At 43.2% G+C, this 17469-nt stretch overlaps 1 protein-coding gene across 1 annotated transcript in view; it reads right to left on the minus strand.

The window, feature by feature from the left end:
- The window catches only part of MC5R (melanocortin 5 receptor), a 103327-nt gene extending 86224 nt beyond the window's left edge, over positions 1-17103 (minus strand). The window contains exon 1 of the mRNA XM_077492391.1: positions 16870-17103. The gene's annotated coding sequence lies outside the window, so the exon portion shown is untranslated. The remainder of the gene's footprint in view (positions 1-16869) is intronic.
- Between the last annotated feature and the right edge of the window lie 366 nt (positions 17104-17469).

Consider the following 17469-nt stretch of genomic DNA (forward strand, 5'->3'; position numbering starts at 1 on the left):
AAAAAGAATACCTTCAGTTTAATGGGAATGTTTAGCGATTTAGTATATTTTTTCTGTTTTATATTTATTATGGTATTCTTTTACTTTTATTTTATTATTTTAAGCAAACATTTGCCTTACCTGTGTAGAGCAAAGCAATGCGTTTGGTTGAGACCCCTTTCACACTGGGGCCACAGCCGCCTTATCGCTAAAGCTTGTTTTAGCCGTGCTTTATCACTATTTAAAACTAGCAGGGCGCTTTTAACCCCAAAAAAGAGGTTAACAATGTCCATGTTGCAGCGCTTCCATATAACTTTTCAGGCGCTTTGGAAGCACTGCCCATTCATTAAATTCATTGGTTTAATAGGCAAAAAATTACTTCCTGATCCCCAGAGGCAGATCCACCCTGGATCAATATCCTGCATGTTATTTCTTTAAATGTTAATAGTTATTTATTTTGGGAACATTTAAAAACATACACAGCCATTTTTAAAGCAATCTACTAAGTTGGCTAGAACTAGCTGCAAGGGAAAACTATTCCACATTTTCACAACAGTAAAAAAACCTTTTTCTCAGGCACAACACATTTCCTTGGTGTTTATTTACAAATAGACTGTGCACTTTGCAAATGTAGTTGCACTTTTCAAGGGCATGTGCTCCATAACTTAGTAAATAAGGCGACAATTCACTTTGCAAATAATACCCAATCACATGCAAAGAAAATAAAAAAAAACATATTTTTGCTTGCACATGATTCACTGATGGAAGTCAGCAGAGTTTCCCTTCATTTACTAAACTCTGGAGCATATGACCTTGCAGAGTGCGACCACACTTGCAAATAGCACAATCCATTTCCCTTTAGTAAATCACCCCCCTTGTGTTTTTTGGGGTAACCTAAAAGTGTACCTTTACAGTCAAATTAGAGAAACCTACAGTGCATGTTTGCTTTGTGTTCATATTCACACAACCCCAACCTCTCTATGTCCCACAATTGTGCCTGTGCTTGCTCAATTTTTCGTATTGTTCCACGCACCTACGCCACATGCCAGAAATGAACCGGTATAATAATCCACTATGTATTTCTGGTGGAAAGATGTCCCTGTACTTTTGCACAGGATACATAGGGAGGATTTTGGAACCATTAGGGTGGATCGCTAGTACATTTAATGATTAGAATGTATGATCTTTCCAAAAGATATCATGGTGTTTCTATTTCTTAGCTTAATTGACTTCATATGCCATCTCTAGCCCTAGGGATCTGCACCCAGTCACATAATTCCAGGTAAGAAACGGTTACTAGCTTCATTCAGTTGTATGTTAGTTCATAGATTTCCTGCCATGTTTTTTGGAATGACCAAGATGATGTAGCAAAGCACCTTCTTGAGAATGAGTGTATGTGCCTGTATTTAGTTATTTAGTGCATAATACAAATAGATACCCATACCTCCCAACTTTTTAAGATGGGAATAAGGGACACCTATCAGCAAGTATGCAGATATATGACACACCTATCGCCACACCCCCTTAAAGGGCACTTGTACAAAAAGCAAGATTGGTTAAACTCATAAGTGCTTTTTTTACCACTACTATTCCTTTATATTGGCTTTTGGAATTTACAAATGCAGCAATTTAGAAATCGGATGAAAGGTTTAAACCTTTTTTGATAGATAAAAAGGCCATTTTATATACATCTATATAGATCAGACCAAAATGAGGGACAAATGAGGAGGAATGAGGGACAGAGAGACATTGCTCCAAATCAGGGATAGTCCCTCGAAATCAGGGACAGTTGGTAGCTATGGATACCCACTAAATATAATGATTGATAAATATGATGTATATACAGTATTTGATCTCTGTAACCTTCCTAGGATGATCTTGAAGAAATGTAATCTTCTATGGTATACTTCCATAACAGAGAAACAGTAGACAAGAGAGTATAGAAAAAGAATACTAGTCGTTCTCTGTGGCTTTTGTTTAAGGTTATGCCCATAAGTGCAGTGCCATATTGTAAGTCTTTTCTGTGATATGAACACTATCGATGATGTATGAACTATAATAAGCTTTGGTTTTAACATAAGTTTATAGAATTGGAGATCAATTATTCCTGTTTCTATCTGAAGAAGCAGAGGTCATCTATGAAACTTGTTTCAGTTATAACTAAAGCCACCATCCATCTAAAAACCCTGTAGTGTACATTCTGTCACAGATAGTCATTTGATGTATATCCTAGAATAATAGTTACCAATAAATAGCTGGATGGTTGATGGCATGTATAGAGGAATAGTTTCTCTTTGAAGATAACAAGTGTTTTTTTTTCCCTTTTAAGAAAACATTTGGATTCTTTGAAAGCCTTTTTAATGAGAAACCTTTTTATATAAATAATAAAAATAAAAGAAATGCTGTATACTACCTATGGATGGTTGATATTGTATATAAAGGAATAATTTCTCTTTGAATACAACTGTTCTCTTTTAAAAAAACATTTGTCATTTTTAAGCCCAAAAAAAGCCTTTTAACCACTTCAGCCCTAGAAGAATTCGGCTGCTCAATGACCAGGCCATTTTTTGCGATTCGACTGTGTTACTTTAACTGACAATTCTATGGTCGTGCAACGCTGTACCCAAACAAAATTTGCATCTTTTTTTTTTTCTCACAAATAGAGCTTTCTTTTGGTGATATTTAATCATCTCTGTGGTTTTTATTTTTTGCACCATAAACAAAAAAAGAGTGCCAATTTTGAAAAAAAACAATTTTTTATTTTTTGCTGTAATAAATTGCCCCAATTTTTGTTTAAAAAGGCAAATTTTTTTTCCTCAGTTTAGGCCGATATGTATTCTTCTACAGATTTTTGGTAATAAAAAAATCACAAAAAATTTATATTGATTGGTTTGCGCAAAAGGTATAGCGTCTACAAAATAGGGGATAGATTTATGGCATTTTTATTATTATTATTTTTTTTACTAGTAATGGCGGTGATCTGCAAATTTTATCAAAACTGCGACATTATGGCGGACACATTGGACACTTTTGACACTTTTTTGGGGCGATTGACAATTCAGCGATCGGCGCTACAAAAATATACTGATTACTGTATAAATGTCACTGCCAGGGAAGGGGTTAACACTAGGGGGCGCTCAATGGGTTAACTGTGTTCCCTAGGTGTTTGTTTTATCTGTGGGGGATGGGAGTGACTATAGGAGCTGAGAGATCATGGTTTCCAGCTCATAAAAAGTCACAATCTCTCTCTCCTTTCCTCACAGAACTGTGATGTGTGTGTTTACACACACACACACACACATCCCTGTTCTGCCTCTCGTGCCCACGATCACTCGTGGCCGGCGGTCATGATGACCGCCAGTCACGAGCATTGGCACCCCTGCTGTGCAGCAGGCGTGTGCGCACCTGCTATTCCACTTAAAGGGACCGACGTACAGCTAAGATGGTGCTGGGGATCGTGCCGACCTGCTGCAGTATAATGGCGGTGGCTGGTCGGTAAGTGGTTAAGGATCGGTTCCCACTGCATGCCGATGCGGCTCCCAGCAGGGGTCCTGTGCATCCTGGTTTTGGCCTGAATTCAGATCTGAAACAGACCAAAAGAGGCACAGGGCTCCTGTGCAAATTCGCACCGGGGCCACATCGGAGACATGTGAATCGGCTTCATAGAGAGTAGGTCACATTCTCTTGCTTCTCTGCATCCAATTCACAATAGTGTGAACCCAGCCTTAAAGAAAAATCTTTTATATAAATAAAAGAGATGTGGTTTTATATAACATGATTGTGATTGTAACATATTGACACCTTAAAAATCCCCCAATTGGCAGATGTGTGTGTAGTTAAATCGATGAGATGTGGTATCCCGGGATCTTGTGAAGGGCCTATACAGTATACACTATATTGTCAAGAGTATTGAGAGGCCTGCCTTTACAAGCACATGAACTTTAATGGCATCCTAGTCTTAGTCCAAAGGGTTGAATATTGAGTTGGCCCACCCCTGGCAGCAATAACAGCTTCAACTCTTATGGGAAGGCTGTCCACAAGGTTTAGGAGTGTGTCTACGAGAATGTTTGACCATTCTTCCAGAAAGACATTTGTGAGGTCAGGCACTGATGTCGGGCAAGAAGGCCTGGCTCGCAGTCTCTGCTCTAAGACCTCTTTCACACCACACCGCCCTTTGCGTCGGCGATAAAACGCCGCTATTTTTAGCGGCGTTTTACCGCCAGATTTGCGGCGCATTTCGGCCGCTAGCGGAGCACTTTTACCCCCCCCCCCGCTAGCGGCTGCGAAAGGGTTAAAACCACCGGCAATACGCCGCAATAGTGGCGTTTTGCCGGCGGCATTACAGCGCTGCCCCATTGATTTAAATGGGGAGCAGCGGTGGAGGAGCGGTAAACACACCGCTCCTTCACCGCTCCAAAGAAGCTGCTGGCAGGACTTTTTTCTGACGTCCTGCCAGCGCACCACTGTAGTGTGAAAGCCCTGGGGGCTTTCACACTACACACAATGGTGCAGCTTCTTTAGGGCGGATTGCAGGCGCTATTTCTAACGCTATAGCGCCTGCAAAACGCCCTGGTGTGAAAAGGGTGTAATTCATCCCAAAGGGGTTTTATTGGGTTGGGGCCAGGAATCTGTACAGTCCAGTCCAGTCAAGTTTCTCGACCCCAAACTTTCTCATTCATGTCTTTATGGCCCTTGCTTTGTGCACTGGTCCAAACCATTTAATGGAGGGGGGATTTGGGTGGGGTTGTTTTTCAGGTGTTGGGCTTGGCCCCATAGTTCCAGTGAAGGGAACTCTTAAGGAGTCAGCATACCAAGACATTTTGGACAATTTCACGCTCCCAACATTGTGGGAACCGTTTGGGGATGGTCCGTTTGGTTCCAACATGATTGTGCACCAGTGTACAAAGAACGTCCCCCAACATCAGTGCCTGACCTCACAAATCTTCTGGAAGAATGGTCAAACATTCCAATAGACACACTCCTAAACATTGTGGAGTTAAAGCTGTTATAGCTGCAAAGGGTGGACAAACTCAATACTGAATCCTACAGACTAAGACTGAGATGCCATTAAAGTTTATGTGCGTGTAAAGGCCGGTGTCCCCATACATTTGACCATATAGTGTATCTTCCCATTTCATAACATATCTAGTATTTAAAAAAAAATATATTCCTTACCTGATGTTTCCCAGGAGAAGAGCTCACTGGTGACTGCAAGGTTTTCTAAACAATGTCGGAATGAGTCTGTGCTGGTTGAGTTTCCTAACATTCACTGCAAGAAGCTCAGCTTCTATCTCTTTTACCCTTTGATAGAACAACAGTGCTCAAATCTAGTTTACAACTGATAATGACCTCTGCCTGCACAGTACAGACATGGTTAATTATAGAAAACAAAGTCGCCCACCCCCATGGAACTTTAGTTCAGCTAAGCTGAAATTATTATTATTATTATTTATTTATTTTTTTATAATGCCATGTGAATAAAAACATGTAACAAATATAAATTAGGTGTTATCCAAATTTTGCTGCAAATGTGGAAATACACTATTACAGCCCTCAAAATTTCCATTCGTCTGCTCGCATTTGGCAAGTGGGAAAATGATTGCTTGCGAGCGTGGGCTGCTTCAGAGGAGAAGGGTGGACTAGCACCACTGACAGGCAGGGTTGAATGGGAGACATTCTCCAAGAGGAAGAGAAAGTGGAGGGAGAGGAGTGCGGCCGGCCGGATCACAGAGCGGGGATTGCCCACTGCTTTCATTTGAATCTCCACTCTGATCTGGCCGGCTGCTCTTCTCTTCCGCCACTCTCTCTTCCTGTGCACAGGTCACGCTGCATTGGTGGGCACAGGTGTGTAACAGCATTCATTTGAATTGCTGTCCACTCGCTGTCACATACAGTCCCTGCATTGGTGGGCACAGGTGTGTAACAGTTTTCAAATGAATTGCTGTGCGTTCACCGTCAAATACAGTCTCGCCTCCTGGTCTACTTTAATAGACAGAACACCGGTCCAATGCCGGGACGTGTGACAAAATCAAAGTAGTGGGGCAAGGAGGCGGGACTCTGTGTCAGTGAGCGGACAGCGATTCAAATGAAGGCTGTTACAGCGGGCAATCCCCACTCTGTGATCCGGCCAGCCACTCTCCTCTTCCTCCACTCTCTCTTCCTCTGCACAGATCACGCTCCATTGGTGGGCACAGGTGAGTTTCATTGGTGGGCACAGGTCATGCTGCATTGGTGGGCACAGGTGAGTTGCATTGGTGGGCACAGGTCTTGCTGCATTAGTGGGCACAGGTGAGTTGCATTGATGGGCACAGGTCTTGCTGTATTAGTGGGCACAGGTAAGTTGTATTGGATGGCACAAGCCATGCTGCATTTGTGGGCACAAGTCATGATGCATTGGTGAGGACAGGTAAGTTGCATTGGTGGGCACAGGTAAGTTGCATTGATGGGCACAGGTGAGGCTGTATTGGTTTGCACTGATCATGCTGCATTGGTGGGCACAGGTCACGTTGCATTGATGGGCACAGGTGAGGCTGCATCAGTGGGCACTAGACACGCTGCATTGATGGGCACTGATCAGGCTGCATTGATGGGCACAGGTGAGGCTACATTGATGGGCACTGGTCATGCTGCATTGGTGGGCATTGGTCAGGCTGCATTGATGGGCACTAATGAGGCACTGATATCCAGCACAGCAGAGCACAGTGACAGGCAGAAGGACTGGGACTACGGGATGCGGTAACAATTAATTGGAAGAGGAAGAGGAAGCAGTCAGGTTCAGTGTGCAGACAGCCCCGGAGTTATTCTCCCAGCTGGATACATGACACGCAAAAAGCAGAGCTGCAGCAGGGTGCCGAGTATGCTCCTGCAGAGGGTGGCCGCTCTGAGTAATGGGGGATGAGGAGAGAGGGGAGCTCTACAATGAGGGGCAGCAGCTCACACCAGGTACTACAGTTCTAAGGTTGCCATTGCAGATCAAGGCTAATGACACAAACTGTTGTCAGCTTGTCTGGTTACTCACAGTGGTGCCAGCGCCTCACAGGGCACAATTGCTAAATCACTCCGCTCCTCCTGGCCACCCCATAGAAAAATATTCATAGTGACACTGCAACTATTGTTGCTTAGCTATTAAGCAACAGTAGTTTCAGTGTCACTAAGAATGCTTTTCAGGCAGGAGGAGCGGAGTGATTTAGCAGCTGTGACCTGCGAGGTCACACTCCTCCCGCATAGGTCCTGTCCACATGGCATCATGCTGCCATATGTATTCTCTAGCAGAAAGTAGGGTACCCCAGTCGCAGCAAAAATTTAAAGAGGAGAACCTGCCTGAAACTAATGCCGCGTACACATGAGACTTTCCGGCAGAAAAGGTCAGACGGAATCATTCTGCCGGATAGTCTGATGATGTGTGGGCTTTATTGGACTTTTTTCTTCAAAAATTCAGACGGACCTAGAAATAGAATATGTTTCAAATCTGTCCGACAGAATCAATTTCTATCGGGAAAACCGTTCGTCTGTATGCTGTTCTGACGGGCCAAATATAACGCAAGGGCAGCTATTGGCTACTGGCTATTGAACTTCCTTTTCTAGTCCCATTGTACGCCATCACGTTCAAAACGAACAGACTTTGGTCGGTTCATGTGTGGGCAAGTCCGTTTGGTCGGAACTCCATTGACCTTTTCTGCCAGAAAATTCGGTCGTGTGTACGTGTCATAAGACCTATATTAAAGTTGATATTTAGTCCTGAGTTTTAAAATGTGCAGACAAGCAGGCATTTTATTGCAGAAGAGACATGCTTCTTCTTTTCTGCATTAAAGTTACTTACCTGCCTGTCCGTTGCTGTACAGTGCGTCATGCACACCCTCTGCGGAGTAGGCTGTGCTCTATGGATGGTCAGATGTAAACAAACTCTGCTGTCCATTTACACCTGACTGCGATTTGGCCCGATCCGCCCAGACGGAGGGGAGCAGATCCTCTGTTTGTTTTTAGCGGACCGGATTGGTGAGATTGCACCTGCTGCTCCATAGAGGAGAATGGAGGGTCCAATTGGGTCAGCCTGAAAAACAGACTGGCCGATCCAATTGGACTGCTCATGTAAAAGAAAGTGGTTGGACAAATCTAGATAAGGGGGAGTTCGATGGAAGGGGAGGGGTGTCTGATCTTGCCTGGGGCGGTACAAAACCAAAATACACCACTGGGGTTGGGTGATGCAACTGGTGGCGAGTAACCCTTCAGGCCTGGCTATTAGCTCAAATGTTGAGCCCTGCACTATTATCATAGGTATATTTGTACAGGTACTAATATCATTGATATATTTGTACATGGCGATTGTATACTCATTTCATCATCTCAAAGGAGAATAACTTTATTTCAGTTAATCTTTTCTAATAACGGAAGTCTCTTATGCCTCTTATTGGTTTAGTTGCCCTTTTCTGCACTCTCTCCAGTGAATGAATTAGAGGAGTAATCCATCCTCCTCTCACCCCTCTCCCTCTGCAAAGCTCCATCAAAGGCTTCAAGGAAAGAGAGCATCACCTGAAAGAAGATAATTTCTGCTCCTCATATTGTTAACCAGTTGTACTCTTGGAATTATTCATTATGTAATGTTTATTTGTAAAACAATTAAGCCAGGTTCACACTATTCTGATTTCCCGGTGGCCCAGGGGCGTAACTAGAAACCACAGGGCCCCATAGCAAAATGTTGTATGGGCCCCCCCCCCCCACCAAAAAAAATGAACTAATGCCATTAAACAACAGACTAAACCACCCATGGGGCACAGTACCCAGGCAACGGCTTATATTAATTTTGAACAACAAAGTATGCAGTATACTCTATGCAGCCCCTGAAGGGAACACATTGCTGACCTCCAGGCCTTTTAACCAATTTCTGTTCTGTTATATAAAATGAAATAGTTCAACTCACCATAATGCAAAATCAGTGGGATCCCTGAGCGTGTCACTTGCCATCATCGCCTGCCACCAGATGCAGATTGTAACTTGTCAAACGTTGCGGAATGTCACCTACCACATGTTGCGGATTGTCACTTGCCAAGTCACCTGCCACACATTATGGATTGTCACTTGCCACGTCCTGGATTGTCACTTGCCACACATTATGGATTGTCACATGCCACGTCCTGGATTGTCACTTGCCACGTCACTTGCCACACATTATGGATTGTAACTTGCCACGTCCTGGATTGTCACTTGCCACACATTAAGGATTGTCACTTGTCACATCACCTGCTACACATTGCAGATTGTCCACTTGCCACGTCGCCTGCCACCAGATGCAGATTGTCACTTGTCACACGTTGCAGAATGTCACCTGCCACATGTTGCGGATTGTCCACTTGCCAAGTCCCGGATTGTCACTTGCCACATTACCTGCCACACATTACGGATTGTCACTTGCCATGTCCTAGATTGTCACTTGCCACACATTACGGATTGTCACTTGCCACGTCACCTGCCACACATTACGGATTGTCACTTGTCACATCACGTATTTTCACTTGCCACGTCACCTGCCACATGTTACGGATTGTCACTTGCCACATCCAGGTTGTCACTTGCCACGTCACCTGCCACACATTACGGATTGTCACTTGCCACGTCCTAGATTGCCACACATTACAGATTGTCACTTACCACATCCTAGATTGTCACTTGCCACACATTATGGATTGTCACTTGCACGTCCCGGGTTGTCACTTGCCACGTCACCTGCCACACATTACGGATTGTCACGTCACGGATTTTCACTTGCCACGTCACCTGCCACATGTTACAGATTGTCACTTGCCACATCCAGGTTGTCACTTGCCACGTCACCTGCCACACATTACGGATTGTCACTTGCCACGTCCTAGATTGCCACACATTACAGATTGTCACTTACCACATCCAAGATTGTCACTTGCCACACATTATGGATTGTCACTTGCACGTCCCGGGTTATCACTTGCCACGTCACCTGCCACACATTACGGATTGTCACTTGTCACGTCACGGATTTTCACTTGCCACGTCACCTGCCACATGTTACGGATTGTCACTTGCCACATCCAGGTTGTCACTTGCCATGTCACCTCCCACACGTTACGGATTGTCACTTGCCACGTCCCTGGTTGTCACTTGCCACGTTGCCTGCCACACATTATGGATTGTCATTTGCCACGTCATGGATTTTCACTTGCCACGTCACCTGCCACACGTTACGGATTGTCACTTGCCACGTCCTGGGTTGTCACTTGCCACGTCGCCTGCCACACATTATGGATTGTCACTTGCTCTGCCACTTTCCTGCTGTGTCACAGAGTCAGCCAGCAGATTATCAGTCAGGCAGCAGAGAGATAATGTCATCTCTCTGCTTCCTGGCTGCCTGCACAGTGAGGGGGGAACTGCACTGCAGGTATGAGAGGGCGGCGAGAGATGATGTCATCTCTATGCTCCCTCGCCCGTCAGCTCCCTGATTGGCCAGCCCGCTCACGCCCACTCTCTCACCAGTGGACCGGCCACTCTCATCTGCCTCCCACTATCACCCGCGGAGCCCCCCGCGGACCCGCGGACTGCCCACTCTCACCCGCGGAGCCGCCCGTGGTCCACCCGCGGACTACCCGCAGAGCCGGGGACTACCCGCGGGCCGCCCGCGGACCGCCAGCTCTCATCCGCGGAGCCGCCCGCGGACCACCCGCGGAGCCGCGGACTGGCCGCGGGCCACCCGCGGAGCCGCCCGCTATCTCCCGCGGAGCCATAGCGCCTGTCCTCACCGGGCCCCATTTGACTGCGGGCCCCATAGCGCCCGCATGTGCTGCTATGGCGGTAGTTCCGCCACTGCGGTGGCCGTATTTCTGCAGGCCCAGCAGACCATTCATATGAATGGTCTGCTGTACCTATGGAAATGAGGGAAAAGATCCCTGTACACTTTCCAAAATCACAGCTGCAAGTAAACAGCATAGTGCTATGGAGATCCCAGCACAGGAAAACATGCTGCAGTTTCCAGTGTGTAGGGGGTGCCATTAAGAATTATTGGCATCCCCTGAGTCTGCTAACAACAATGCATTTTTGATGCAGGTGCAGGAAAGTTTGCAATTACACATAATCCAGCACCTGCATGTAATGTGAACCTAGCCTTTTATTATATGTAGCAAAAAATATGTTTAAAAACACACAGCGAGAGATTTACTAAAACTAGCACACAGAATTTGGTGAAGCTGTGCAAAGTAATCAATCAACTTCTAGTTTTAATTGTTAAGGCTTTTTTTTTTTTCAAAATCATTGGTCCGATCTGTTCCCCGCCGGCTCTAAGACTGAGAAATGAGCGTTCAAACACCGCTGATCACTTGGTTCCCAGTGCTCCGTGAGCAGAGAGCTGGTGATTGTCAGTGCACTGTGCTCACTGCAGTGCTGGGCTGTGGAGAGGGCGGGAGCGGCTGTCTCAGGCTCTCAGCGGCTTGCTGAGAGGCTGAGCCAGGTGTCAAGGTTTGTGGGCAGATTCAACCATATTATCGCAATCTTTCCCCGGCCTGGACAGGCCCTTTGTATCTATAGTATCTATAGGGATGTCCATCCTGTCCCTTACACATTATTTATTCCTATTATTCACAGTTACAATATTATACCATATAGTTATGTTTCTTTATAGATCACCATTGCATTTGCCCCTGAAGAGTTGTTATACACCAACGAAACGCGTCGGTATTACATAAATGCATGATGTCAATACAGATGATTTTAAGTCTCTTATTTTGTTTTACTCTGGACCAGGGATATGCAGAGGTCCGCTAATTGCATATCCCTGCTCTAGACTTTCCAACATCATTCAGCCCTTCCAGTGGCCTATGTTGTGCAGGACTTGTTTTTACTTTACGATATGCCAAGTACTATGGCGTCAATATTTATATGCAGTTCTCAGCATGCCCTGCGTGTATGCAATTCTGCATATGCATTTTTGTGTTATTCAGTATGTTATACCTGATCTCACACTGTATAATGAAATGTTCTTTGCTAAGACTGCTTTTTGGTATACATCTCTCATTCAAAAACTCCCCCTTTTTGTTGGAACCCACAAAAGCAACACTGTTTTATATCCCACATTTTTACTTTATATAGTGATTGGCCTCATTTAAAGTCCCACTGACCACTTTCCCTTTTCTTTGTCAAAAATTTGGGATGAAAGCCAATTACTTTTGGTGCCTTGGACCATATCATTCTTTAGGACATGCCCTACAATGTCAGCCAACAGGGGTCTTCAGCCTGCCATCCATGGAAAATGGGTCACAAGCATGCAGCATTCCCGTGATCCACAGGAGAAGTACAGCCAAGTGAGCTTTGGCTGTGCTTCTCCTTTAATTGAATAAGCTGAAGTTAGAAGCTGATACCATGTACCAGTTTTAGTAAACCTCTCCTAAAACTTTTTCAAGCCTCAGCAAGGTTGTCCACAACTGACCATGGAGTGATAGCTCTTTCTAATATTTTGCAGTGAACAGTGCCTCCATAAGCTTAGGGAAGGCATAGATGAATCGTGGTGGAAGAAAAGAAAATTGCTTGATCCTCACATCAACATAGTTAGTGTTGATGGGGAATGTCTCCCACAGAGATATTATATTTTGCTGGGGGTGGGGGTGGAGGACACGGGAAGCATTCCTATTCGCTAGAATACAATGGTTACTGTTAGCACCTGTAGCTGCTGATAGTAATCGCATGTAGAAAAATCAAACAGGTTGGTTGTACCAAATCAGCCTGCCCATGCATGGATCAAAGTTTGGTTGGTCCCCGCTGAACTGGCCAAATTTTGATCTAAGAATGGCCAGATTTATATTCCCTACTGAATGGATGAGAGAAGCTTAGCTTTACAGGCCATGTAGTAGGGAATGGAGTCATCATAATAAGAGCTTAAGGGGTTGAATTACTAAAACTGGAGAGTGCAAAAACTGGTGCAGCTGTGCATGGTAGCTTTTTACTTTAGCTTGTTCAATTAAGCTTTGGCAATAAAACCTGGAATCTGATTGATTTCTGTGCAGAGCTGCACCAGATTTTTTTTTGTAAATAACCCCCCCCCCCCCCACATAGAAGAAAACAGATCTGAAATGAAATATTCAGATGCTTGTTTAGCATTATAAGCTATTCCTAGAATTACATAATGCCTAATATCTCTTCAACCATTTTTACTACAATGGTCATAGCTACCAAATAATAATATGAATTCCACTTCCAATACCATTGAATAAGGCTGCTTTCACACTGGGGCGGTATTCAGGCGTTACAGCGCTAAAAATAGCGCATGTGTAACGCCTGAAAAAAACCGGCCCCTTTAACTCCAGTGTGAAAGCCGGAGGGCTTTCACACTGGAGCGATGCGCTGGCAGGACGGTGAAAAAAGTCCTGCTAGCCGCATCTTTGCAGCGGTGAAGGAGCGGTGTATTCACCGCTCATATACCGCTACTACCCATTGAAATCAATGGGACATCGCGGCAATACCGCCGGCAAAGCGCCGCTGCAGCGGCGCTTTGCGGGCGGGTTTAACCCCTTTTCGGCCGCTAGCGGGGGTTAAAACCACCCCGCTAGCGCCCGCACACCGCCGCTAAAACGACGGTAAAGCGCCGCTAAAAATAGATGTCAGAGGGACATCGGTCCCCCACTCAGAAAGTCACAGATATGCCCACCATTGTCACCTGCCAGTGCCCACTGTGCCAACTAGCAGTGCCACCTATCAGTACCCACCAGTGCCAACTAGCAGTGCCCACAGTGCCACCCATCAATGCCCACCAGTGCTGCCAATCAATGTCCATCATTGTCTAATAATCAGTACCGCAGATCAGTGCTGCCTATCAGTGTCACCTACCATTGCCTACCAGTGCCCATCAGTGCCACCTATCAGTTCCACCTATCAGTGCCCTTCAGTGCCACCCACCAGTGCCACCCATCAGTGCCACCCACCAGTGCCACCCATCAGTGCCACCCATCAGTGCCACCCTTCAGTGCCCCCTATCAGTGCCCTTCAGGGCCACCCATCAGGACCACCCATCAGTGCCACCCATCAGCGCAGCCTATCAGTGCCACCCATCAGTGAAGGAGAAAATTTGTTTTAAAAAATGTTATAACCAACTATGAAACAGTATTTTTTTCCTTTCAAAATTTCGGTCCCTTTTTGTTTTATTTAGCAAAAAATAGGAAAACCCAGCAGCAATTAAATACCACCAAAAGAAAGCTCTACCTTTGTAAAAAAAAATTATAACATTTTTATATTTTTGGCAAACTGTAGCACTTGCCATTTAAAGAGTGACAGCGCTGAAAGCTGAAAATTGGTCTGGGCAGGAAGGGGGTTTTAGTGCCCAGTAAGCTTTGGCAATAAAACCTGAAAGCTGATTGGTTTCTATGCAGAAATGAGACTTACTATGTACTCTCCAGCTTTAGTGTCAAGGTTCCCATGATGTAACTTAAAAAAAAAAAAAAAATCTTGTATTCTATCACAGGCTCACTTTAAACTAAACAGAGAAAAGGGAAATAAATGAATTTTTTGCTGCACTCAGGTTACAAATTAAAGATCACATTTTAGGCAATTGCTCTAGCTACTGTTTTGTGGTGAATACTAAGACAGTTCTAAAGATGTAATATTATTATTATTATTAACTTATTTATGATATTATTAACATTGTTTTTACTGTATCTTTTTTCAGAAAATATCTGCTACTTTTCTGTCCAACTTCTCATGCTGGGTTAAAAGACTCACAAAAAAGTGAAGTAGGCAACAATTTCCTAATACAAAGCCTGGAATAAAAAGGTTTGCATTATTTTAATTAATTGCTTTTCATACTTAAAAGGAAAAAGATAATGTGCAAATAGCTGTAACCTATAGTGACCAACCAGAACTAATCTCTCAATGCACACTGGTAAATAGAACGCGGACTTCTTTTTGGTTTGCTGCACATCATTATTACTCTTTGCACTGCCTTGTGAAGCCCAATACACACTATCAGATTGTCTGCTGATTTTTGTTCCTTCAGGTTTGCCAAAACCATGTAGTAGAAGGGCATTCCTGATTGCATACACATTGAAACGTCTAAGGTTTGACCTCATATTATATGGTTTTGGTAAATCTGAAGGAAAAACCTCAGCAGAAAAACTGATAGTGTGTATGGGGCTTTACACTAATTTGATTGCGATACAGAAGCCAATGGGGGTTAAGAACCTCTTTTTTTTAGAGACTCGATCCACCCAAAAGTGATACTTCTATTACAGGTGGAGTTTTCGGTGCTGTTTAAATCTTTTGAGAACTCCATCCACCAGAGCCTTCTACCCATCCCTTTGCTGCACATCATTATTAGTCTTTGCACTTGTTTGTGAAAGAAAATTGACGTGAGCTAAGAACCTTTTTTTTTTTAGAGACTTGATCCACCCAAAATTGATACCTCTATTACAGGTGGAGTTTTGTGTGCTGTTTGTACCTTTTGAGAACTCCATCAGTGAGAGCCTTCAACCACGTTCCTTTGCTCTGCCCTAGCTTCATTTGGAGTTTTATGTTTTTTGTGCTCACCCTGGAATCCTGCCAGATCCTCCTGTTGTAATCATCATAATATAAAATATATTATAGATCCAACAGAGGGATTGGGACCCCTTTTTATAGCATCCTAGGACTTCAACAACATAGGTCTCCCCACAGAAGTTGCAGAACAATATGAAGAACCATTAGGAGGTATGAGTCTCCAACCTCCACCTAAAACTGATATACCCATTTTGGTTGGTCTGACCATTTAAACAGATAAAGAACCTTTAAATATATCATAGATCCAACAGAGGGATTGGGACACCTTTTTATAGCATCCTAGGACTTCAATAACATAGGTCTCCCCACAGAAGTTGCCGAACAATATGAAGAACTATTAGGAGGTATGAGTCTCCAACCTCCACCTAAAACTGATATACCCATTTTGGTCTGTCTGACCATTTAAACAGATAAAGAACCTTTAAATTACCATTTTATAAAGAGTAAATAGGTAGACTGTTAAATTTGTCATAAGTAAACCAATTAATAAAATACATTTTACAGTTCAAACGTCAACAAGATCTGACATTAATTATTTATTATGTATTATAATGAAACTTATGGGAACCTGACTTCTCTCTCTCTTTCCTGTTCCAATTTAAAACAAAGAGATGGTACAGATATGTGGGATTAAGTAAATAACCATCTGCAGCTAACGGAAATATTTCAGTGGGAAAGTCGCCGTTATTGCCTTTGGCATGTCTCATTCTACATTGATAAAATATACTCTGCAGGCAATAGTTCTTGATTGTTAGCATTTCATAAGGTACAACTAAACAAATCCTTGTAGACCAAGATAATAATATAAATGAAACATTACTAAATTAAAATCAGTGTTTTAGAAAGTCTTTGCAAATCTACCTGAAGTACAGCAAAAGTCATCTAATATATGCATAATAAAAATTATATTTAAGGTACAACTAAAAAAATCCTTGTAGACCAAGATAATAATATAAATGAAACATTATTAAATTAAATCTGTGTTTTAGAAAGTCTTTGCAAATCTTCTTAAAGTACAGCAGAAGTCATCTAATATATGCATAATAAAAATTATATATAGAAGTGACTATAAATAGGTGTCTAGCTGTCAGAATACGCAGACACAATTATTATTATTATTATTTTTTTTAAATAATATTATGATGAGTGCAAATAAGATTATTTCTTAATTTAATGAAAGCGAATAAATTATTATTAATAAGAAGAATATTAATCTGTTAAGTGGAAATAATGTAAGGCGGATAGGCAAGATTTACAGGTCAGGTGTTCCCAACGTCCGGGAAAATGCTAGTTTAGCTGGAAAGTACAGTATATAAAAGTCTAAGAGTAGTCCCTTATCTCCCTCTTTACCTGCAGATGTTCAGGAATCTTCACAAGGTTTGCTGATGTTTGCTATAATCCCAATCTTGTCCTTGCACAGTCTCACTTTCTGCTTCTTGATCCATCATCCAAAGGAATCAAGCTAGCTGGGGATGGTTTGCCTATGGTACATTTTAAATCCACAGAATACTGAGTATCAATATATCAGTAGCTGTGCAGCAGACTGTTTTATACCTTCTTGTCTATAACGACACTGGTGTAGAGCTTTGACTCCTCCTGTTCTGTCTGTCATCTCATTGACAGCACCGCCAGAGGGCTCAGAGCAGAATAGCCAGAGAACTGTATTGCTACTGTAAACACGTGAGGAAAGTACCAAGTGATTTCTCTGTATATCTGAGATAGGAACAACAGTGCTGAATGATACAGCCTAACCAGCATCTGTTATTGTGTCTTATCAAAGGAATCAGAAAATGATGAACAATATTGCATGTGTCATAAATAGAATAAGTGAGCAGTCACAAAGAGAAGGAAAAGACATACAGTACGAAAAAGTCTATTCAGAAAAAAAAGTACATACATACATACATATATATATATATATTGCAAAGGTTTTAGGCTGGCGTGAAAAAA

Source organism: Lithobates pipiens, unplaced genomic scaffold (assembly GCF_037356315.1).
Source record: "Lithobates pipiens isolate NorthernLeopardFrog02 unplaced genomic scaffold, aLitPip1_a1.2 Scaffold_19, whole genome shotgun sequence".
NCBI classification, from domain to species: Eukaryota; Metazoa; Chordata; class Amphibia; order Anura; family Ranidae; genus Lithobates; species Lithobates pipiens.